This window comes from Hevea brasiliensis, chromosome 8 (genome assembly GCF_030052815.1).
Source record: "Hevea brasiliensis isolate MT/VB/25A 57/8 chromosome 8, ASM3005281v1, whole genome shotgun sequence".
Taxonomy (NCBI): domain Eukaryota; kingdom Viridiplantae; phylum Streptophyta; class Magnoliopsida; order Malpighiales; family Euphorbiaceae; genus Hevea; species Hevea brasiliensis.
The window spans coordinates 64,299,125-64,320,007 of NC_079500.1; positions in this window are offsets into that span (position 1 = coordinate 64,299,125).

Below are 20,883 nucleotides of genomic sequence, written 5' to 3' on the forward strand. Positions count from 1 at the left end.
GCAACTGCGAAGTTGAGGTGACACGGACATGCGTAAGCTGCAGGATGGACTCACCCAGTCAGCGGTCTACTGGGCTCACGATCTGTATCTCCAGAACCTACGCCTGGCAAAAGCAACGCGCTAAGCAATAATGCTTAGTGCTGCAATAAGAAAATAAAGGAAATAGCAAGAAATAAATATGTAATGAATGTATATGTTATATTTGTTTGGTATTTGTATATCATTTACTTTGTCCACTTTTATTCATTTGGTTGCCCCAAGTAACCTACACTAGACAGCAGGATCGATAACGCAGATGGCGCTTTGGGTATCAAGTACCTCGGGCCGTCACACCATCGGTCACATATGCATCTCGGTGTGCAATGAGCGGCTAACAAGTCGTAAACAATATCAGGCACAAGGCCAAGTCTCAATGCAAGGTCAGAATGGCTAAAAGCCATAAAATCACGGAATGACATATTGCCATGTGCAGTACTGCTAACTGAACCCTATTGGCATGCCAAACTATCCAAACCAATCTTGTTAGGTATACTAGGGCATTTGAAACTTTTAAATTCTTCAATTTGTGAATTTCAAGTTTTTGTGTCATATTCAACTCATTGGTCAACAAAAATGTTGACTTTTAGATAGAAAATATGTACATTGACTTTGGCACTCCCAACATACCACATTTGGCATTCAAAACTTGTTGGCATTAAGCATTTATACCATTTCAAAGTTTAAACCAAGGGAAGCAGAATTTTCAGTTTTTGGAACTCAAATTTTCTGTTCCATTGGACACTGTTTCAGTGGGAATTTGAAGAAATGACAAACATGAAAGTTGTTCCTTATTTTGTCTAGTTGAATTTCATTTTTTGAATCACTCAATTTGGAGTTTTGAAGCTCCAGATATGGTCCAAAAACCACAGCTGGCCGGATTTCCATTCTGCAGAAATTACCAAATCTACAGTAACATGAACAGTGATTGTGACTGCCATTTAGGTGAGGTTCTGGTCATAATTTGGGGTAGGTTTCTTCATTAAAGTTGTTTTTCTATGTCTTAACATTTTGCTGTAAAAATTTCAGGTCAAGTGACCATATCTACAGTGAGTTATGGCCAAATGAACAGTTACTGTTCATTTGGTCATTTCTGTAGGTGCTGTTGCAGGGGATCCGGATTGGGGCCAACTTTTGGTCCTCTTTCTTTGGTCTTTTGGGCATGGTTTCTTAAGAAAAAATGTGCCATTATAAGCCTAGTTTCATGTCCAATTGGCCAAACACCAATTGGACCAACACAGCCAAAGTTATGGCTGTCTAATTAGACTGGAATCTCAGTCACCATTACTGCTGTCCCTAGGCAGCATAGTCATTCACTTTGCCATGCTAATTTTCAGTCCAAATTATGGTTAAATTTCCTCAAATGGTCACTAATTGACCATTAGAATGTCCTTTAACAATTTCATAAGCCAAATCCACATTTTCACCCTCAAAACCCTAGTTTCCATTTCAATTTACCCATACACCTTAGTTAAGCACACTAATTCATTATCTATGTAGATATATAGCTTAAACATAATCTCCAATTCATTCTAAGTCCATTAAAACCATCAAAAACACTCCATCATTGTTCCTTCCTTAGGGCTGCCGAAATTCAAGGCATGCATAAACATAAATTTCATTCATTTAAGTTACAAATTCTTACTCACTTTAAGGCTTTAACATGGAATAAAGGAGATTTAAGTATATATGTGCACTAACCTTGTTGTATGCCAATCCAAGCTTGAAAAAAACTTCTTTATTTTCACTTCTTTTTGCTGCCCAAGTATTGCACAAATTGTGATGACCAATTTTTGTGAAAGGAAGATGGGGTTTTATGGTGGGATGAAGGGAGAAATCAAGCTTACAAGGAGGCTTTCATGGAGGTTGAGAGAGGTGAGGGAGAGGGCTGCGAAATTTGGAGAAGAAGAGCAGAAAATTTGTTTAATTTTTAACTCATTTCTTTCCTTTTTAAGTGGTTTAAGAGTGCTTGTTAAAGTGTGATTGGTGGAGGCCTTTTTGATGACATCATTATGATGTCATAATTCAAGTTTTCATTCAATTTCTTTTCTTTTCTTTTCTACTAACTTTAAATTATTTTTTCATCAACATTAATTCATATTTTATGTCATAATAATTATTTACTCAACTGGACAAGTCGGCCAAAAATCACCTCTGAAGGCGAAAATGATCAAAATGCCCTCCGTTTGGCTTAACGGGTCAAAATTGTCTGTACCGATTGAAAAATTTTTCTAGGTATTTTCTTGGCATTCTAATGCCATGGGAACCTCAATAACCCTTCTCTGGAGTCCCAAAAATTATTTTATGAATTTTTCCCCGGGTCTAGGGCTCCTCGTTGCGAGAACCGCAACTTCCCTCTGGTTACCCATCGCTAGGGCACCGGCTCATTTAACTTGGTTGTATTTTTTTTCTAAAATTTTTACTAAATTTTTCTTATTAATATTTGAGTTAATTATGGTTCCTCACTTTAGTTTAAATATTTTTCCGGACGTTCTAGCTGTCCGGACCGACACCGGTCACCGGAACAGTAGAATGTACGGAGTTGCTACCGGGAGGGTGTTACAATCATAGAATGGCATAATGCCATGTGCAGTACTGCTAATTGAACCCTGTTGGCATGCCAAACTATTCAAACCAATCTTGTTAGGTATACTAGGGCATTTGATACTTTAAAATTCTTCAATTTGTGAATTTCAAGTTTTGGTGTCACTATTCACTTTTTTAGTCAAAAAAAATGTTGAATTTTGGATAGAAAATAGGTGCATTGGTTTTAACACTCCCAATGTACCACATTTTGCATTTAAAACTTGTTGGAATTAATCACCAAATCCATTTCCAAGCTTAGCACTAAGGGGCAGAATTTTCAATTTTTTGGACCATAAGTTTACTGTTCCATTAGGGACTGTTACATTAGAAATTTGAGGAAATGGTAAACATGAAAGTTGTTCCTTATTTTGTCTAGTTGAATTTCTTTTTTTGAATCACTCCATTTGGAGTTTTGTAGCTCCAGATATGGTCCAAAAACCATAGCTGGCCGGATTTCCAATCTGCAGAATTTACCAAATCTACAGTACCTTGAACAGTGAATGCCACTGCCTTGTTGAATAGGTTCTGGTCATAATTTGGGGTAGGTTTCTTCATTAAAGTTGTTTTTCTATATCTCATCTTTTTGCTGTAAAAATTTGAGGTCAAATGGACCATTCTACTGTGAGTTATTTGGTCATTCTGCAGAATTTGCTTGCAGGGTATTCGGATTGGGGCCAATTTTTGGTTCACTTGCTTTGGTCTTTTGGACATAGTTTCTTCAGCAAAATTGTGCCATTATAAAGTCTAGTTTCATGTCCAATTGGCCAAACACCAATTGAACTAACACAGCCAAAGATATGGCAGTCCAAACAGGCTGGATTCACAGCCTCCTTCTTTCTTGTCCTAAGGCGACCTACCATTTCACTTTGCCATGCTATATTTCAGTCAAAATTATGGTCAACTTACCTCAAATGGTCACTAATTGACCATTAGAATGTTCTTTAACAATTTCATAAGCCAAGTCAAATTTTCACTCCCAAACCCTAGCCCAAATTCAAAGTTCACACCACCCACCTTAATTAAACACTTTCATTCATTACATGTATATATATACACTTTAAACATAATCTCTAATTCATTCTAAGTCCATTAAAACAATCAAACTCATTCCTTCCTTAGGGGCTGCCGAAATCCATGGTGGACATACACATGATTTTTAGTCATTTAAGTTACAAATTCTTACTTATTTCAAGTCTCTAACATAGAAATAAAGAGCTTTATATACATATGTGCACTAACCTCTTGTAGGGCAGAATTTTCCAAGCTTAAACTTCACTTCTTTTCCTTTTTCTTGGCTGCCTAGAGCTTCCTTAGGGTGTGTAGATAAGTTTTAGTGAAGGTGACTTAGGGTTTTGGGTTAAGGTTGGAGAGAATTTCAAGCTTGAATGAAGGAAGAGATGAAGGCTTCCATGGCCATGGTGGTTCGGCTGGAATGAAGGAGAGAAATGGCTGATAGGTTTTTAATTTCTTTGGTCTTTATTATCTCTTTTATTAGTTAATTAAATAGTTGTTTGATTATAATTGGTGGAAACTTTTAAATGACATCATAATGATGTCATATTTGGCATTTTATTGTATTTTCTTTTCTTCTCATTTCTACTAACTTTAAATTAGTTTTTCATCAACATTAATTCATATTTTATGTCATAATAATTATTTACTCAACTGGACAAGTCAGCCAAAAATTGCCTCTGAAGGCGAAATGACCAAAATGCCCTCCGTTTGGCTTAACGGGTCAAAATTGTCTGTACCGATTGAAAAATTTTTCTAAATATTTTCTTGGCATTCTAATGCCATAGGGACCTCAATGACCCTTCTCTGGAGTCCCAAAAATTATTTTATGAATTTTCTCTCGGGTCTAGGGCTCCTAGTTGCGAGAACCGCAACTTCCCTCTGGGTTACCCATCGCTTGGGCACCGGTTCATTTAACTTGGTTGTATTTTATTTCTAAAATTTTTACTAAATTTTTTCTTATTAATATTTGAGTTAATTATGGTTCCTGACTTTAGTTTAAATATTTTTCCGGACGTTCTAGCTGTCCGGACCGACACCGGTCACCGGAACAGTAGAATGTACGGAGTTGCTACCGGGAGGGTGTTACAGTTTCTATGGAAACCCGGATAGAGCCTCCTCTGTTTTGTTCGCATCTGGCAGGTTCTACTAATCACTTGTTAATATGTTCATATTCATTTCACACATTTCCATATCATATTATATTGTATCATATCATTCACAATTATTTGTGAGATCTCAAAAGGGTATCATCTATTACATTCATATAGAAATTCATAGACAATATTTATAAGTTTACTTACAATCTCAAAGTTTAATTACAATCCAAAATGAAATACTTCATGTGTTTATGTACAATGAATAAAAGAACAAAATCTAGACATACATGGGCCCTACCAACAAAATTACAACTGTCGAGGTGACTAGTAGACACTGGCAAATCTGATCGGCCTCTGTATGAGCACTACTGTTGCTGCTGCTGGGATTGATCTCCAGTACCTACGCGATGGAAAACCAACGCGCTAAGCATAACGCTTAGTGGTGCATAATTTATAATAATAATAATTAAACAATTGAAATAATAATTCTATATGGCAATTCATAATTTTTAGGTATTTTACATTTTTATTGCGCTTTGGGAACAATTGAAATTATCGAGATCTTTTCTATTTACTTATTATATATTAAGTCTTAATTAATCATTATCAGTACCCAAGAAACCTATAACAGATTATAAAATCTAGATACACGGGAGTATACTAGTTAGACAGCCATATGTCTATCTAGTATACGTCGATCATGTCAAGCATGAAGCCTGCGGGCAAGCATTTAAGCCAGATATAATATTAGGCACAAAGACCAACGGGCAGGCATAAAGCCTTTAGAACAATCATGTCAGGCATATTTTATCTGTTAATGATTATTCTTATGGGCAGTACTGCTATCTATAGTCCCTAATTAGTATACCAATTAATCCAAATTAAATAAATAAGTCTAGGTATACTATAGGCAACTAAACATTATTACTTATTTACTTGAAATGTTCATGTCACTTTATAGTGGGAAAATAGGTCCCACATACCCCTTTCATGTGATTTAGTATTTAATGGCTTGTTAGGGTTAAATTCCTACCATAAGATAATTTATCTCATGGACCTTTCTTTAGGTTCAGTTTTTGTGTTTCACTTTTACCTATCCATTTGATCAGTTTGTAGCCACTGTTTGGCCACACTTCCTTCACGAAAGTTGTTCCTCTATGTCTTGTCTTTATTTTCCCTTTTGAATCATGTCAATTAGGCTTTTATAACTCAAGTTATGGTCAGATAACCATAACTGATTCATTTCCTAATTCTAGTTCCTTAACTAGGCAGCTTTTGGACTTAAACTTTACCTAATTAATGGAACATGTTGCAGTCACTTTTAGACATGGTGATCTTCATAGAAATTGTTTTCCTATGTCTTATGATCATTAAGAAATTTGAATCATAATTTTTCAAGTTTTGTGGAATTATTTATGGCTAATTAACTGACCTAAACTCATGTACCCTATGCCAACAGGAGTTCAGTTCAGGTCAGTGACTCTAGGTCAGCTTTTGAGGTCTTTACATTCATAATTTGAGGAAGGTTTCTAAAACAAAGTTGTAGCATTGTTTCTTAGGTTTCTGTAAAGGTATGGCTCATCCCAATTGGATTTTTCTAGTGGGAAATATGATTAAAAGACTATTTTGGGGTCAAATGAAATTTGGTCAGATTCCAAGTTTTGATGTATTGACTTGTTCTAACAATTTGACCTAGTTCTCGTGATTTCTAGGTTTTGGTCAAGATACCAATTTTGTAGATCTGTATCTTGTGGACATTTTGCCACTAGTTTCATAACATTTAAGTTCTTGTAGACCAAGTTATGGCCATTTTGCCAAAACTGGTCAGATAAGTTTATGTCCAGCAGTTTCTGGACAACCTAGTTCTGGACAGTTTTGTAACCCAACTTAGGCCACCAATTTGGTTTGGTTTTAGGCATTTCTGGGCTATGTCATCTTCATTAAAATTGTAGCCCTATGTCTAATCTTTCAAATGGTATAACATTCAGGTTATTTGGACCAGTATAGAGGGAGTTATGACCAAATGAATACGCACTGTTCATTTGGTCATTTTCTAGGTTTTGTGCTGGGTCATCCGGATTGGGACAGTGTTTAGGTCAAGTTTTGGATAGAATTTGGGCATGGTTTCTTCATGGAAAATGGATTTTTTGGGTCTAATTTCACCTCCAATTAGCCTCATACTAATTGGAGCAACACACAATTAGTTATGGCTCAAAACTCAACCTGGACTCATTAAGTCCCAAACCTGCAGAAAAAGCACTCTCAAATATTCAATCTCCTCTAACTTCCTTATTTCAATTTGCATATAAAGCACTTCTATAAGCAATAATCTCATCTCAACCAAGTCAAATTCCAATAATTTCATAAAATTCCTAATCCATATACACAAACCCTAATTTACAATATCCAATTTATACAAACACAACACATTCAAACTCCTAATCATATCAACTTATCAAACATTCTCATGGAACCCATTTTCATCATTTAAAAGCATCAAACCCCAAGAGTTCCATGGTTGCTAAAATTAAGGTTCTTCAATTTCTTATCATTATTTTTCATTTTTATGTGATACTTACTCATCTCATCATTCTTACAAGATTTAAAGAAGAGAGGGAGTGGTATCTTGCACTTACCTCTAGTGACCCAACTTGTAAACTTCCCAAACTTTAAGTTTCCTTCTTCTTATGGCTTCCAATAGCTTCCTTTTAGTGTGGGTTTAATTTTTAATGAAGAGGGCTAAGGGTTTTGGTGAGTAAATGAGGAGAGAATCAAGCTTTAAGCTTGAATAAAAATGGTGGAAGAAGGGGACCAAAGTAGCCGGCCAAAGGAGAGAGAAGAAGTGGAGAAGAAGACTTGGTTGGTGGCTTTTGTCTCTTATGCCTATATATATATATTGTACTTTATTTTTTTAAAATGTCATAAGCCTATTTTATTTTATTTTTTTTTCTTTTTTTTTTCTCTTCTTCTTCTTCCTAATTCAATTCATAAATTTTAATTTATGTTAATTATTTTATTCTCTAAATTTTTAATTTGACATTTAGATCAAAATTCACCTCTAGGGGGTGAAATGACCAAAATGCCCTTCGTGGTGCTCATCGGGTTATTATTATTTTTTTATACCAATTAATAAATTCTCTTAATTTTATTTTATTTTCTCTAAATTTTTCTTATATTTTCTTAACATTTATTCCATCAATTTATGTCTCCTCACTATAGTTTAAGTGTAGTTCCAGACATTCTGACTGTCCGAACAGATATTAGTCATCGAAACAGTAGAATGTACGGACTACCTACGGTGAGGGCGTTACAAAACAAATCATCTATCCTTGGTAGGGGATATCTGTTTTTCACTGTCACCTTGTTCAACTATCTTTAGTCTATGCATAGACAGAGAGTACCATCTTTTTTCTTCACAAACAATACTGGTGCACCCCATGGTAACACACTAGGGCGTATAAACCCCTTATCAAGTAACTCCTGTAACTGCACTTTCAATTCCTTTAATTTAGTAGGCGCCATCCTATATGGAGTGATAGAGATTGGCTCCACACCTAGCATCATCTCAATTTCAAACTGCACCTCTCTTTCCGAAGGCAATCCTGGTAATTCATCAAGAAAAACATTCGGAAAATCATGCATTGTAGGGATATCCTTAAGATCTGGACTCCCTACCCATGTGTTTATCATATGAGCTAGGTAAACTTCACACCCCTTCCAAATCATCCTCCCAACAAGTGCAGGTGAAATGAGATTAGATGGCAATAACTGCATTTCCCCATGTATTACCACATCTGCATACTCAAAAAGGCTAAAAGTGATTGTCTTCAATCAACAGTCAATCATTGCATGGTGCCTAGCTAGCTAATCGATGCCCAAGATAATGTCATAATCTCTGAGGGGCATTTTAATCAAATCTGACAAAAATGTAAACCCCTGAATCACTAATGGACAATCCTTATACAATCTATTCACCCTTACCTCTTGTCCTAAGGGACTAGCCACTAGCACATCAAAATCCATTTTCATGCCAGGTACAGCAGCAAAACAACAATGCTAGCACTAACATACAAATGAGTAGAGCCGGGATCAAACAACATATAGACATCCCATTCAAAGATGGAGAATGTACCAACAACTAAATCTGAAGTCTTCGCTTCTTCTCTCTAGCACATGTTGTACACCCTAGCTGGTGCACCACTCTGCTTAAGCTGCTTCACTATGCCCTTACTGCCAGAAGTACTACCTCGGCCTCTGTCTCTGCCTTTGCTGACTGTCTATGAACCTCTCTGGGCAAAACTTTAAACTGATCCTTCAGCTGTGGTAGGTGGCACAGGTCAGCGGCCACTAGTGCAATCCTTAGCAAAATGTCCCTTTCCACCATAATTATAGTAGGCACCTATGGCCTTTTAGCATATCCCTCCATGTACCTTGCCATAAGTTTTATAGGTACAGACAGGAAAGGAATTCCTGCATGCTTGTTGACTCGATCTGGGTGGCCTCTGTACTGTGGATCTCCCTCTACCAAATCTACGAGTACTGGGTCCCCCAAACTGCTTTCTCTTTCCCAAACCACTGCCTGAACTCTAACCAGCAGTTTTCTCACTCTTCTCTTTTTCTCCCTTCTCAACTGTCCCTTCTAACTCTATTCTTTCCAATTCGAGGGCTTGGGATATCAATTCTGAGAAGTTCTTGTAACATCCCTTACCCAGACTACAATGTAGCCGGACAAGGAGTGCTACATTCTGTGCCAGAGCACCTTATCATATCTTATTTTACCCCATATTAATTTTTAGTGCCATTTTAATTTGTTATTCAATTTATTTTTAGTGGAGAAACTGCCGGAGTTTCCTCTGTTTTATTAACATTTGGCGTATTACCCTATTCATCTATTTAAAACAATTTAATATATCAATTCCACATTCCATCATCATCTCAATATTTCAAAATTAAAATCTCATTCATATGTCCTATTCATAGTCTCATCGTAATTCTCAAATCCAAATCATCAAATCGTTTAAATTCTTAGTCATTCATACTTAATTCATACATGAAATTTTCAAATTTATTAATTTAAATCATATGCAAATTTAATTACATAAATTCATAATTTAAATTATAAAATTTATGAATATTTACAATGTACAAAATTACATTGCCATGATTTGGTGGACCCTACCAAAATGCACTGCATGAGGAGGTGACACTGTCTGACACTGATGAAGATCCAAAATCTCCAACTCCCAGTCTAATGTCTACTGGGCTTTATCTCCAATACCTACACGTGGAAAAATCCAATGAGCTAAGCATTTCTGCTTAGTGGTGCAATAATACAATGAAAATATAATATACAAATAAAAGTAATAATTTTCATGGTTGTAGTACCTATAAGGAAAATACATAATTAATGAATTATGGTTTGATTTAAGGCTATTTAAGATTTATTATATCAATTCTTTCTAGCATCTTATTGGTTGATCATGTCATGATCTTAAATCTCATTTTTCATTTTACTCATTTTACTAATCTTTGGGAACCTTTTATTCTTTTGGGATCTTTCTTTTTTATTATCTTATTATTCCATTTCATTACCTTATTTCAATACATTTTTAATAAATATTCGAATTACATTGATTTGTTGATCCTTTCATTGATTTCATTTTGATTTACTTTTCAACCTCTCATTTCAATGCTCAAGTAACCTATAATAGACTGACTGGACTAGATAAGTGGGTAACTAGCACTGGACACACTTGTGCCTTAGGCTGTCATAACATGGGACACATAATGTCAACCAGGTATGCAATAGAATGGCTAAAAAGCCAAGATAGCAATCGAGCATAAAGCCATATACATCATCATGTAAAAAAATGGCATGAAAGCCATGATAACAGAATAGCATAAAGCCATAAGCAGTACTGCAAATTAGAACCCCATTGGCATGCCAATTTATCCAACGGATACACACATGTTTAGGCATACATGGGCAATTAGTATTCTCAGACATTCATAAGTCACATAATTTTTACCATATATTGTGTTCATACTTCATAGCATTTTTGTTTCAATCATGTTAGGAACAGGAGTCCCAAATACATATTCATATCACATTCATACTCATTGGACTATTGGTATTAATTACCAATCATATTTCAATTCATTTTTGGAGTACATCACAATTTCCAGAATTTCAATCTCGATTTTACTCTTATCTTAGGCCAAGCTACAATAGTAATTTGATCACACTTTCTTCATGAAAGTTGTTCCTTATTGTCTTAGCTTTAATTACCTTTTTGATTCAGTCAATTTAGACTTATGTAACTCTAGTTATAGTCAATTTACTAAGTAATGGTCCAATGACCAACATTGTTCCAGAATAGGGCAGATTCTAGAACTCAACTTTGTCAAGCTATTTAGACAAGTTATAGGCATAATTTGGCTTGGTGTTCTTCATATAATTTGTTCCCCTGTGTCTTATGGTTTCATAGGTTTAGGAATCACTAAATTTGAAGCTGTGTAGGGTGAGTTATGGCCAATTAACTAACCCTGATGCCTGGATCTTATAACTTCAAGATTTCAGCTTCGAGGTCTGTGTTACAATTAATATCTAAGGGTCTTACACTCAAACTTTGAGTAGGGTTTCTAAACCAAAATTGTGGCTCTATTTCTTAAGTTTTCATATCAGTTTGGGTCATCCCAATTGGAGTTTTCTATTGAAAGTTATGATTCATTTACTATCTGGGTGTCAAATGGTCAATCTATCGAGTTGCAGGAATTTCTAGATTAGGAATTCCTAAATTCTCCTAGCAATTTTCCTAAGTTGCATTTGGTTCTGGGTTCTAGTCAAAACATCAAATTTATAGCTTTAGGTCTTATGAAAATTTTGGCTTTTGAATCACTGCATTTGCAGTTTTGTAGATTGAGTTATGGCATTTTTACCACAACTGGTCGGGTACCTAAGTTCAGGATTTTCCAGGTTCAGGTTTTGTCTATGCAGATTTGATGGACTAATTTTGTCTAGCAATTTGGTTGGGTTTGATTCATAATTGGACTCTGAGTTTTTCATAAGAAATGTTCTCCTATTTTAGGAGTTCATGGGTTCAAGAATCAGGTCAATTGGGGTTTCCTAGAGTGAGTTATGTTCAAATTACTAAGCACTGTTTAAATGGTCATTCTGTCTAGGTCTAGAATGCCACATCTAGATTCAAGCCAGTTTTAAGGCATGCTATGGTTAGTTTCTGAGCAAGCTTTCTTCATACCATTTTTAGAATTATGTCTAAGGTTTAATCTCCAATTGGCCTCACACCAATTGGAGCTATGTAGCTCTATGGCCACATAAACACACCGGACTCTGGGTCCAAAATTCCTACACATATAACACACTCCCAATTCATCAATTCAACACCACAACCAACTTTAAAACTCAACTAATTCTCATCAAAAGGTCAATATTTGACCTCAATAGCCTCCATTAAGCATCATGGCACAAAACCCCCAAATTCTCCCAAAACCCTAACTTTCACAATCACAATTCATGCAAAACACATGCAAAACAATATATAATTTGTATATATCATCACATCTAAACTAGAATTGAAGTTTAATTCCCATTAAATCCATCAAATCCTCAACTCTCATAAGCTGGCAGAAATTCACAACTTTCAAATATGTATTAATTTCATCACTTTGCATTCAATTGTATCATAACTCAACTTAATTTTAATGCTAGAAGTAGGATGAAACTTAAAATTAGCACTAACCTCTTTGATCAATTCTTCCTCTTGCCTAACTTCAATTTCTTTGCTTTCTTTTGCTTCTAATCTCTCTACCAAGGTGAATTATCAAGATTTAATGTTGGGGCTTAGGGGTTTTATGGTGAGAATAGGAAGAAAATTGAGCTTGGAAAGAGTTGACGATGGTGGAAGGCTTTTGAAGAGACTAGTTTAGCCAAGACTTAAGGAAGAAGAAGATGAAGACTTCATTTAATTATTCTGTCCTTTCTTTTTATACTTATCTTCATTTAGTGTAATTAAATTTTTAATGAGATCATCATAACATCATGCTTATGTCGTAATTAGAATTAAATTTCATTAATTCCATCCATGTCTTAATTCATTTTCTCTACACATTTCATTATTCAAAATTCATTTTCAATATTTTGTTCTCACTTATTTTAATTGACATTTAGGTTAAAATTTAATTTTGAGGGTGAAATGACCAAAATGCCCTTCATTGGGTTATAGTCAATCTTTTTAGATAATAACCTTTAAATCCATAACCCGATGGCTATTTTGATTATTATATAGCTTGTTTCAATTTATTTTCATCTCATTTTTAGTTCTCAAACTGGCTTTGAATAGTACTATTCAGGGACTGAAAATAGTATTTTTCAGAGCTCAGAAGTTCAGGACGTTACAGTTCTCATGCCGAAACCCAACTACTTGCAGCTAGGAGTGGCCACGGTTCAGGAACAGCCAGTTATGGTTCCTGAACCGCCGGTTTAGGTTCAATGAAATCATGAACCTGAACCAAACCGCTAGGAGACGGTTTGGAAGATGGTTCCTGAACCGCCGGTTCTGGTTTGAGCCCCGGTTTAAAATGGTTTGAAAGGTGGTTCGAAAAAGAACGGTTTATGACTGTTTGGAGTTTAAGGATGGTTTAAGGGTAGCTTAGACAAAAAAAATTAGAGAAAAATTTTATTGATTCAAAATTTAAGTTATATATGTAAAAATATTTTAATTTTTCTTAGAAATCTTTCAATCAAAATAAAATAAGAAAAAAAAAGAAAGAAAATAATTTATCTTTAAGAAAAATTTAATAAATAAAGACTTGAACCTGATTAAAAAACTAGAGATGAAATTAATTTCTTTTAAAGAAATTAGCAAAATGTGTATGAACTTAATTTTGCCTATGTATCCCTTTAGGATTTAAAGGAATAAAAATTTCAAGTTCTATTACTTACATTTTTTGAAAAAATTATATAATAATTGATAATTAAAAAGTATAAAAGAGAAAAAAAAAATTCAAATAGAGGGTATTGGAAATTTTATTGAGGATTTAAAGTAATAACAAAGAAATTGAGATAGTATTGAAAATTTCAGTAAGTATATAAAAAAATAAAGTAGGAAAATTGAGAGAGTATTGAAAATTAAAATGAGTGTAGAAAATAATTATTTAGAGAATTTGAGAAAAACTGAAAAAATATTAAGAATTGAAGAAAATGCAGAGAATATTGTGTAGAGAATTAATGATATATATAAATGAATTAGGAGTGAGGTAACATATTTATTGAATTTTTTATATTTAAATCGCCTGTTTAATCCGGTTCAAAATAATTGGTTCAATCCGGTTCGGAATAGCCGGTTCACGGTTCTTAAAAAATATGAACTTGAACCAAACCGCAGAAGGACGATTTCAGTCTGATTCGAAGCCGATTCCTGTTTTGATCGATTTTGGTTCGATTTTGACGGAACCGATTCTGGTTCGGTTTGGATTCAAAACCGGACCGTGGCCAACCCGACTTGCAGCCTGAAACTAGGCCTCAATCCAGCCTCAAATCTCTTGCATCGATCTCTGCTGGTGGTAAGCAGACTCTTTGCATAGTGTTTCAGGTGAAAGAAATCTCTCTCATACTTAACTACAGTTCTATCCGGTTGTTTCAGGCTCAGGAAGTCTTGTAGCTTTATGTCCACATATATGTCTGGGATGTATTTCTGTCTGCACTCCCTCAGAAAATCACCCTAGGTCAAAATAGGGGGCTCCACCATGCTATTTGGGATGGTCTTCCACCATTCATACGCATCCCACTGTAGTAGTGACACAACATATTCAAACTTTAAAGCTTCCATGCACTGTAGCTTCCAGAAGACCCTTTCCATTCTCTCTAATCATTGCTCTGCTTCAAGCGGGTCTACTGTGCCCTTAAATTCTGTGGCCCCATACTTCATCAGTTTTTCATACTGTCTTGCTGGGGGTTGGGCTTGCACTGGTGCTTGTGCTTGTATATTACCAGCCATCTGCTGGAAAAGTGCAGCCATCTATTATGCGAACTGTGCAAGGAATTGCTTAGGTGGAATTTGTGCAACTGACCCTCCTACACCCTGATGGGTTGGGGCCTCTCCATGAGCTTCAGTTGCAGCTGATTGCTCCATAGTGTGATCCCCTTCTTCCATCTCAGTTCACAAAGATTTCTACCTCCTGAACCACCAACATAAAGAATTTTCCCTATTAGTCCACTTTCATGATGTAATTTTGCTATATGTATCAATCAATGACATGTGAGCAGTTGTACTTATCAGGAAATATTTCAAATTTACAATTCAAAATTTATATAAAAACTGTTACTCTGATACCACTAAAACATGTCACACCTTACCCTCTGTAAGATATGACATGATCTTGTAGTATACCTAATGAATTACCGAACTCCATCTTCTGATAATCCATGAAATATACTATAACGGATTTTTAGCGAATCCAGTTCATTTTTAAATTAAATAAGTTCCAAACAGTTGAGAAATAATTTAAGTGTTTGGGAAATCAAAGAATTTTATTCCATATTATTTTTCAGAAAATCTGCGTGGTGAAATTTTAACTGCTTGAAATCAATCAGAATAATAAAGATGCGTAAATTTAACTTAATAAAAGCTCAAATAATTTTTTATCACTCATTCAACATCAACAAAATAAAACTATCTCATTGCAATTTAAAAGAAATACATCATTCAAAATTTTATAACTCAAAAGATATTTATTTACAATTTTATGAGCTTCAAAATTTCAAAAATATTATTACAATCATTTTGATACAATTGCTCATTTGTCTATTACATACATATAGTTCTACTTTACATCAAAATGAAATTACAAGGGTCTACCTAGGATATACCCGAAGACAATCCATAACCTTGCTCCTAGTGTCTCACTTGCCTGCTTTATCCTTTTCTTTACCTACGACAGCATAAAATAGCCATCGCTAAGCGTTGAACTCAGTGGTGCACAACTAATAATTTTAAAAGCTCATTACACACATATTCGATAAATCATAAATAAATATTTGCATAATTCACATTTTCTATAAATCATGAAAATAATACAACATTGTTCAATCACTAACAAATCAATTGTTTTCAATCACATATTTATCAAAATATTCGCAAAACATAAGTGTTGCCAACAATCACACAGTTTAAGCCATGACATAAAATTTCAGGATCATTGCCGCATTGTACACCACGACAAAGTAATCTTAACCCCATTAACTGTTATTAATGAGAGAGATGGCTAGCTAGCAATATGAGTACTCATCCGATTTCAACCTCAACTGGCAAGCCAGAGAGGAAGGTAACATAATCAAATATCAAACCCCAATTAGCCATTACTAATGGGGAATACCGTAAGGGACTATCATGCCAACTGTGATTTCAAAACAAATCTCAAAATAATTTTCCATTCAAACAATCACAATTATAAATCAAATTGTCACATTCAAATATCACAAATCAACATAAGTGGTTGGCAAAACATTAAGTTTCCCAAACACTTAAAAAATGCATTCAAACCGGTTCACACCCTTGCTGCAATAATTTCAGATAGCCAACATCCGCCTTTCCACAATTATAAATTCATTTCACATTCAAACTTCTCAAAACAAGATAAATAATTCTCAAATATAAAAGAAAAGCATAATTGGGTAAGAAAAAGTCTATTCAATCCATTTACAAATTTTAAAACAAAAGAGAAATCTAGTTGTGCACAAACCTTCATTCAATTTCCTCTTTTTGTCGTAGTTCTTCCCTTTTTTGAAAGTCTCCTTATCCACTGAAAATTCATAAATTCAAAGCTTTAATACTCATTCTAAGTTCCACTCATTGTTAACCAAAAAAATTTCTAATGAATTTCAAAGTTATAGTTGATTTTGGGTTCTAGACAGTTTTGGAACCTCACATTAGAACCCAAATTCAACCTAGTTCTAGTTATAATTTGATAATGCAATCTTCATGAAAGTTGTTCCCCTATGTCTTAGCTTTGATTTCCTTTTTGAATCACTCAATTTGAAGTTCTGGATCTCTAGTTATGGTCAAAAAACTTGGTACTACTCTTGGGTACCTAACAATGTCCTTTCTTAGTTTTCTAGATTTCCACCTAATTTTTCCATTCAATATTCGAGCACCTTATGCTCTAAATCTGAATTAGGTCCCCAAAACAATAATTTAGGTATTTGTCTTAAGTTTTCAAATCATTTTAAATCACCCTAATTGGAGTTTTATAGAGGAAGTTATGCCCTGATTACTACTTGTAGGTCACAGGGCAAAATAGCTAAAGTACAGTAATTCCATATTTGAGATGTCTAATTTATTCTAACATTTATCCTAATTTTCCTTAAGAACTGGGTCTAGGTCAAAACATGAAATTTTTAGTTCTATATCTTATGAGTATTTTGGATTTAGAATCACTTAATTTGCATCTATATAACTCCAGTTATGGCCATTTTGCCAAAACAGGGCGAACACCTAAATTTTCCAGAATTAAGGCAGATTCTTGAACTTACTTTTTTCAAGTAATTTGATTAAGTTAGGGTCATAATTTGGCTTTATGATCTTCATAAGAATTGTTCCTGTAACACCCCTATTTGCATAGCCTGGTATATGCTACTGTTCCGGTGACCGGTATCGGTCCGGACAATTAAGAGGATTAGAATTGTGTTTAAGACACCTAGAAAAGCCCTGATTAAAAATAAATAGTGATTACCAGATGGAAAAGTAAAAATGAGAAAAACAAAACATAAAAGGTTAAATGAGCCGAGAGTCATAGCGATGGGTTACCTTCTTGGGAAGGACTGCGAAGTTGATTTAAACTAAAATTTCAAACCGTAAAATGTGACGCTGTGGTCCTTAGAACTATTACGAACACATTGGAAAAAAGAAAATCACGAAAAAGAATTGTTAAGTAGGTCAAATAATTAGGTCAGGAATCCGGAAGAAATATCGAATAACTTGTAAACCGGATTGAACCGGCAAGGGGTGATTTGGTCAATTCACCCCTAGAGCTGACTCCTGACCTAAGTGTCAAATAAAATCGGAGAAAAGAAAATTTCAGAATTGAGAATCAAATTAAAGAACTAATAGAAAAATAAATAAAAAAAAGAAAAAAAGAAAAAAAGAAAAAGTAAAAAGTAATGACATCATGCATGACCTCATGCATGATGCAATAAATATTATAATTAAAATTTAATTAATTTAATTTGTGGTCTTCCTAAAGGATATATTCATAAAAGAAAATGAAAAAAAAAAAAGACTTCATTTTCTTCAAAAATGTGAACCATCTCTCTCTCACCTCTCCCCCACCAAAACTCCATGGAAGCTCATTTTGAGCTCGATCAAACCTTAAATCCCACCATAGAAAGTTAAACTTCCATCATTAAATCTTGATTTCAAGCTGTGATAGAGAACTTTACAACAAAAATAAGAAGAAAGGAAGAGGTTTTGAAGAGGTGAAAATTCAAAGTAAGGTTAGTAAGCAAACTTCTATTTCTTAGTTTAATTTCTACGTTTTTGGTTCAAGTAGCTTAGATTTTAACTTAAAATTAAAAGAAAATAATTGTTGGAGGATAAGAGGAAAATTTGGCTAGCTAGGGTTTTGATGTGTATGTGCATGAATTTGATTGAATTCAAAGTATAGGTAAGTGGCTATGAGTATGGAAGTGATGTTTGGATCCATTGTAGTAGTTAAATACAACATATTGGTGAATTAGGGTTTGGCACCTAGGGTTTGGAAGGAAAAAATGTGAGAATGTGTTAAATGGTGTGTTGGACTTGGTTTGAGGTTAGAAATGGTCATTTGTGACCAATTGAAGTATGTTAAAAGTATTGGAACCAAATGCAAATTCGGATTGCTTAGGGTCACGCTGCAGGCAGCAGGACCAAGGCCCCTTTGAGGGACCAAAAATGAAAATTTACAAGTCCAATTGGTGTGACGCCAATTGGGAATGAAAATAGACACAAAATGGCACATTTTTCATTTAGGAATCATGCCCAAAAAGTGACCAAAACCTAGTGAACAAATTGACCAAATCCAGACTTATGCAGTCTGACCTATACAAAAATGACCAAATGAAGCCATAACTTGGGCTAGGAAGGTCTAAATGACCTGAAATTTTACCAGTGGATAGCTGAGATATGTACCTAAAACTTTCATGAAGAACACAAACCCAAATTATGCACTTAACCAAGTCATTTGGCCACCCAAATTTGGTGACCTAAAGCGCGAGAACGGTTTGGTGCCCAGAAATTTGGGTTAAGTCCAATCCGGCAGCTATGATTCAAATAGCTATCACTTGAGCTGCAAAACTCCAAATGGAGTGATTCAAAAAGGAGAATAAAGTTAACACAATAGAGAACATTTTCTATGAAGAAAATTTTGCCAAATTCTAATAGAAAAATGATCAATAGAACAGTGCAACATAAGGCACCAAAATTGAAAATTTACAAATTTGCCTAAAAGACTTAGATTTTGAGTAAACAACTAAAACCAACAAATTTAGTAACAAAAATGTGGTATGTGGGTGAAGTTAGAATTCTCATACCTATTAAGCATTAGAAAGTCAACAAATTGACTTAAATAGTATCGTGAATAGTAACCTCGAAATACAAATTTTAAAGAACATCAAGTTTAACATATTAAAGCTAGGTATAAGAAGATTTGAATTTATTTTTGGAGTTATGATAAATGGTGATACTAAAACACTGTGAAACTGTGTGTTTCAGTGAAAAAAATACCGAGAAAGAACCTGAGACATCGAGTCAAGGCCAAGAGGCGACTCGTATAAGGTTTGTGCACAACTAACTATTTTATTACTTTTCACTTCTAAATTGATTTGAACAAGTTTATTTTATGATTTAAAATTTTGTTGTGTTGAGGATTTTAATTTGTTGAATGAAATTGTATAAATTAAATATAAATTTTCTTATGCATTTAAGGATTTATTGCATGATTTTGAGGATTGTAAATTTTAAGTTTGATGTGTTGCCAACCTTGAGCATGAATTTATGATGATTAAATATGTTGATGATTTGTAAACACTTTGTAAATAGAAATTGTTTTGAATATTATTTGAAACCACAGTTGACATGACAAAATATGTTGTGAATTCTCATTAGCTTGTCTAGTGAGATATCTCCTCCACTAGATGGGGCGAGTTCCTTCCTCTCTGACTTGCCAGTTGGGGAAGAGTTTGAATGAGTACTCATATATACTAGCTAGTCTTTGTTCCTCTCTTTTAACCTCGGTTATTGGGAGAGTGTAAAATGTCGTGGTGTACAACACGGCATCTATTTGAATTTTGGGTCATGGGTTCAACTGTGTGAATTGTTGGCAACACCCTTTAAATTATGCATAGTTTGATAAATTGTGGTTAAAATAAATATTTTGTTAGTGATTCAAAATATTTTCGTATTGTTTCGGGATTTAAAAGAAATGTAGATAAATAGTTACTATTTGATCAAAATGTTATTCAAATGAATAATTTGCATGAATGAAAAATATTGATTTCTGAATGTTATGAATTTTGAAGAATTTAGAAATTTTAAATTTTGATTTGTTATGAATTGTCAAGCATAACTTGTATTGAGTTTTAAATTATTAGTTTGTGCACCACTAAGTTCACCACTCAGCGATAGCTTTGTATGCTATCGCAGGTGAAAGAAAATATAAAGCAGCTGAGCAAGATTATTGAAAGACATAGTGAGACTATCTTTGGGTATATCATAGGTATACCCTTGTATTTTAGATTTTGATGTAATTTTGTAATTGTATGTATGAAAATTACTTTAAGCAGTTGTACCAACTCTTTTATAATATATTTTTGGATTGTAATTAAATATAAATTATTATAAGGTTATCTTGAGATTTTATGTATTTATAAAGTTTTGCACAACCAAATTTTTTATGATCCCATGAATGTAAATATTAATTTTGTTACCTTAATGAGAGGTTTCAATGTTTTGTTTAATTTAAACTATGTATTGAGTTGCTTGTGTTGATTTGTGAATTGAGATTGAATAATGGAGTTATGATTGAGAAAAATATTAGGAGTGTTTTTATTTTCAGGTTTTGAAGAACTGTTTTCTCAAAATACAGACGGTACTCTACT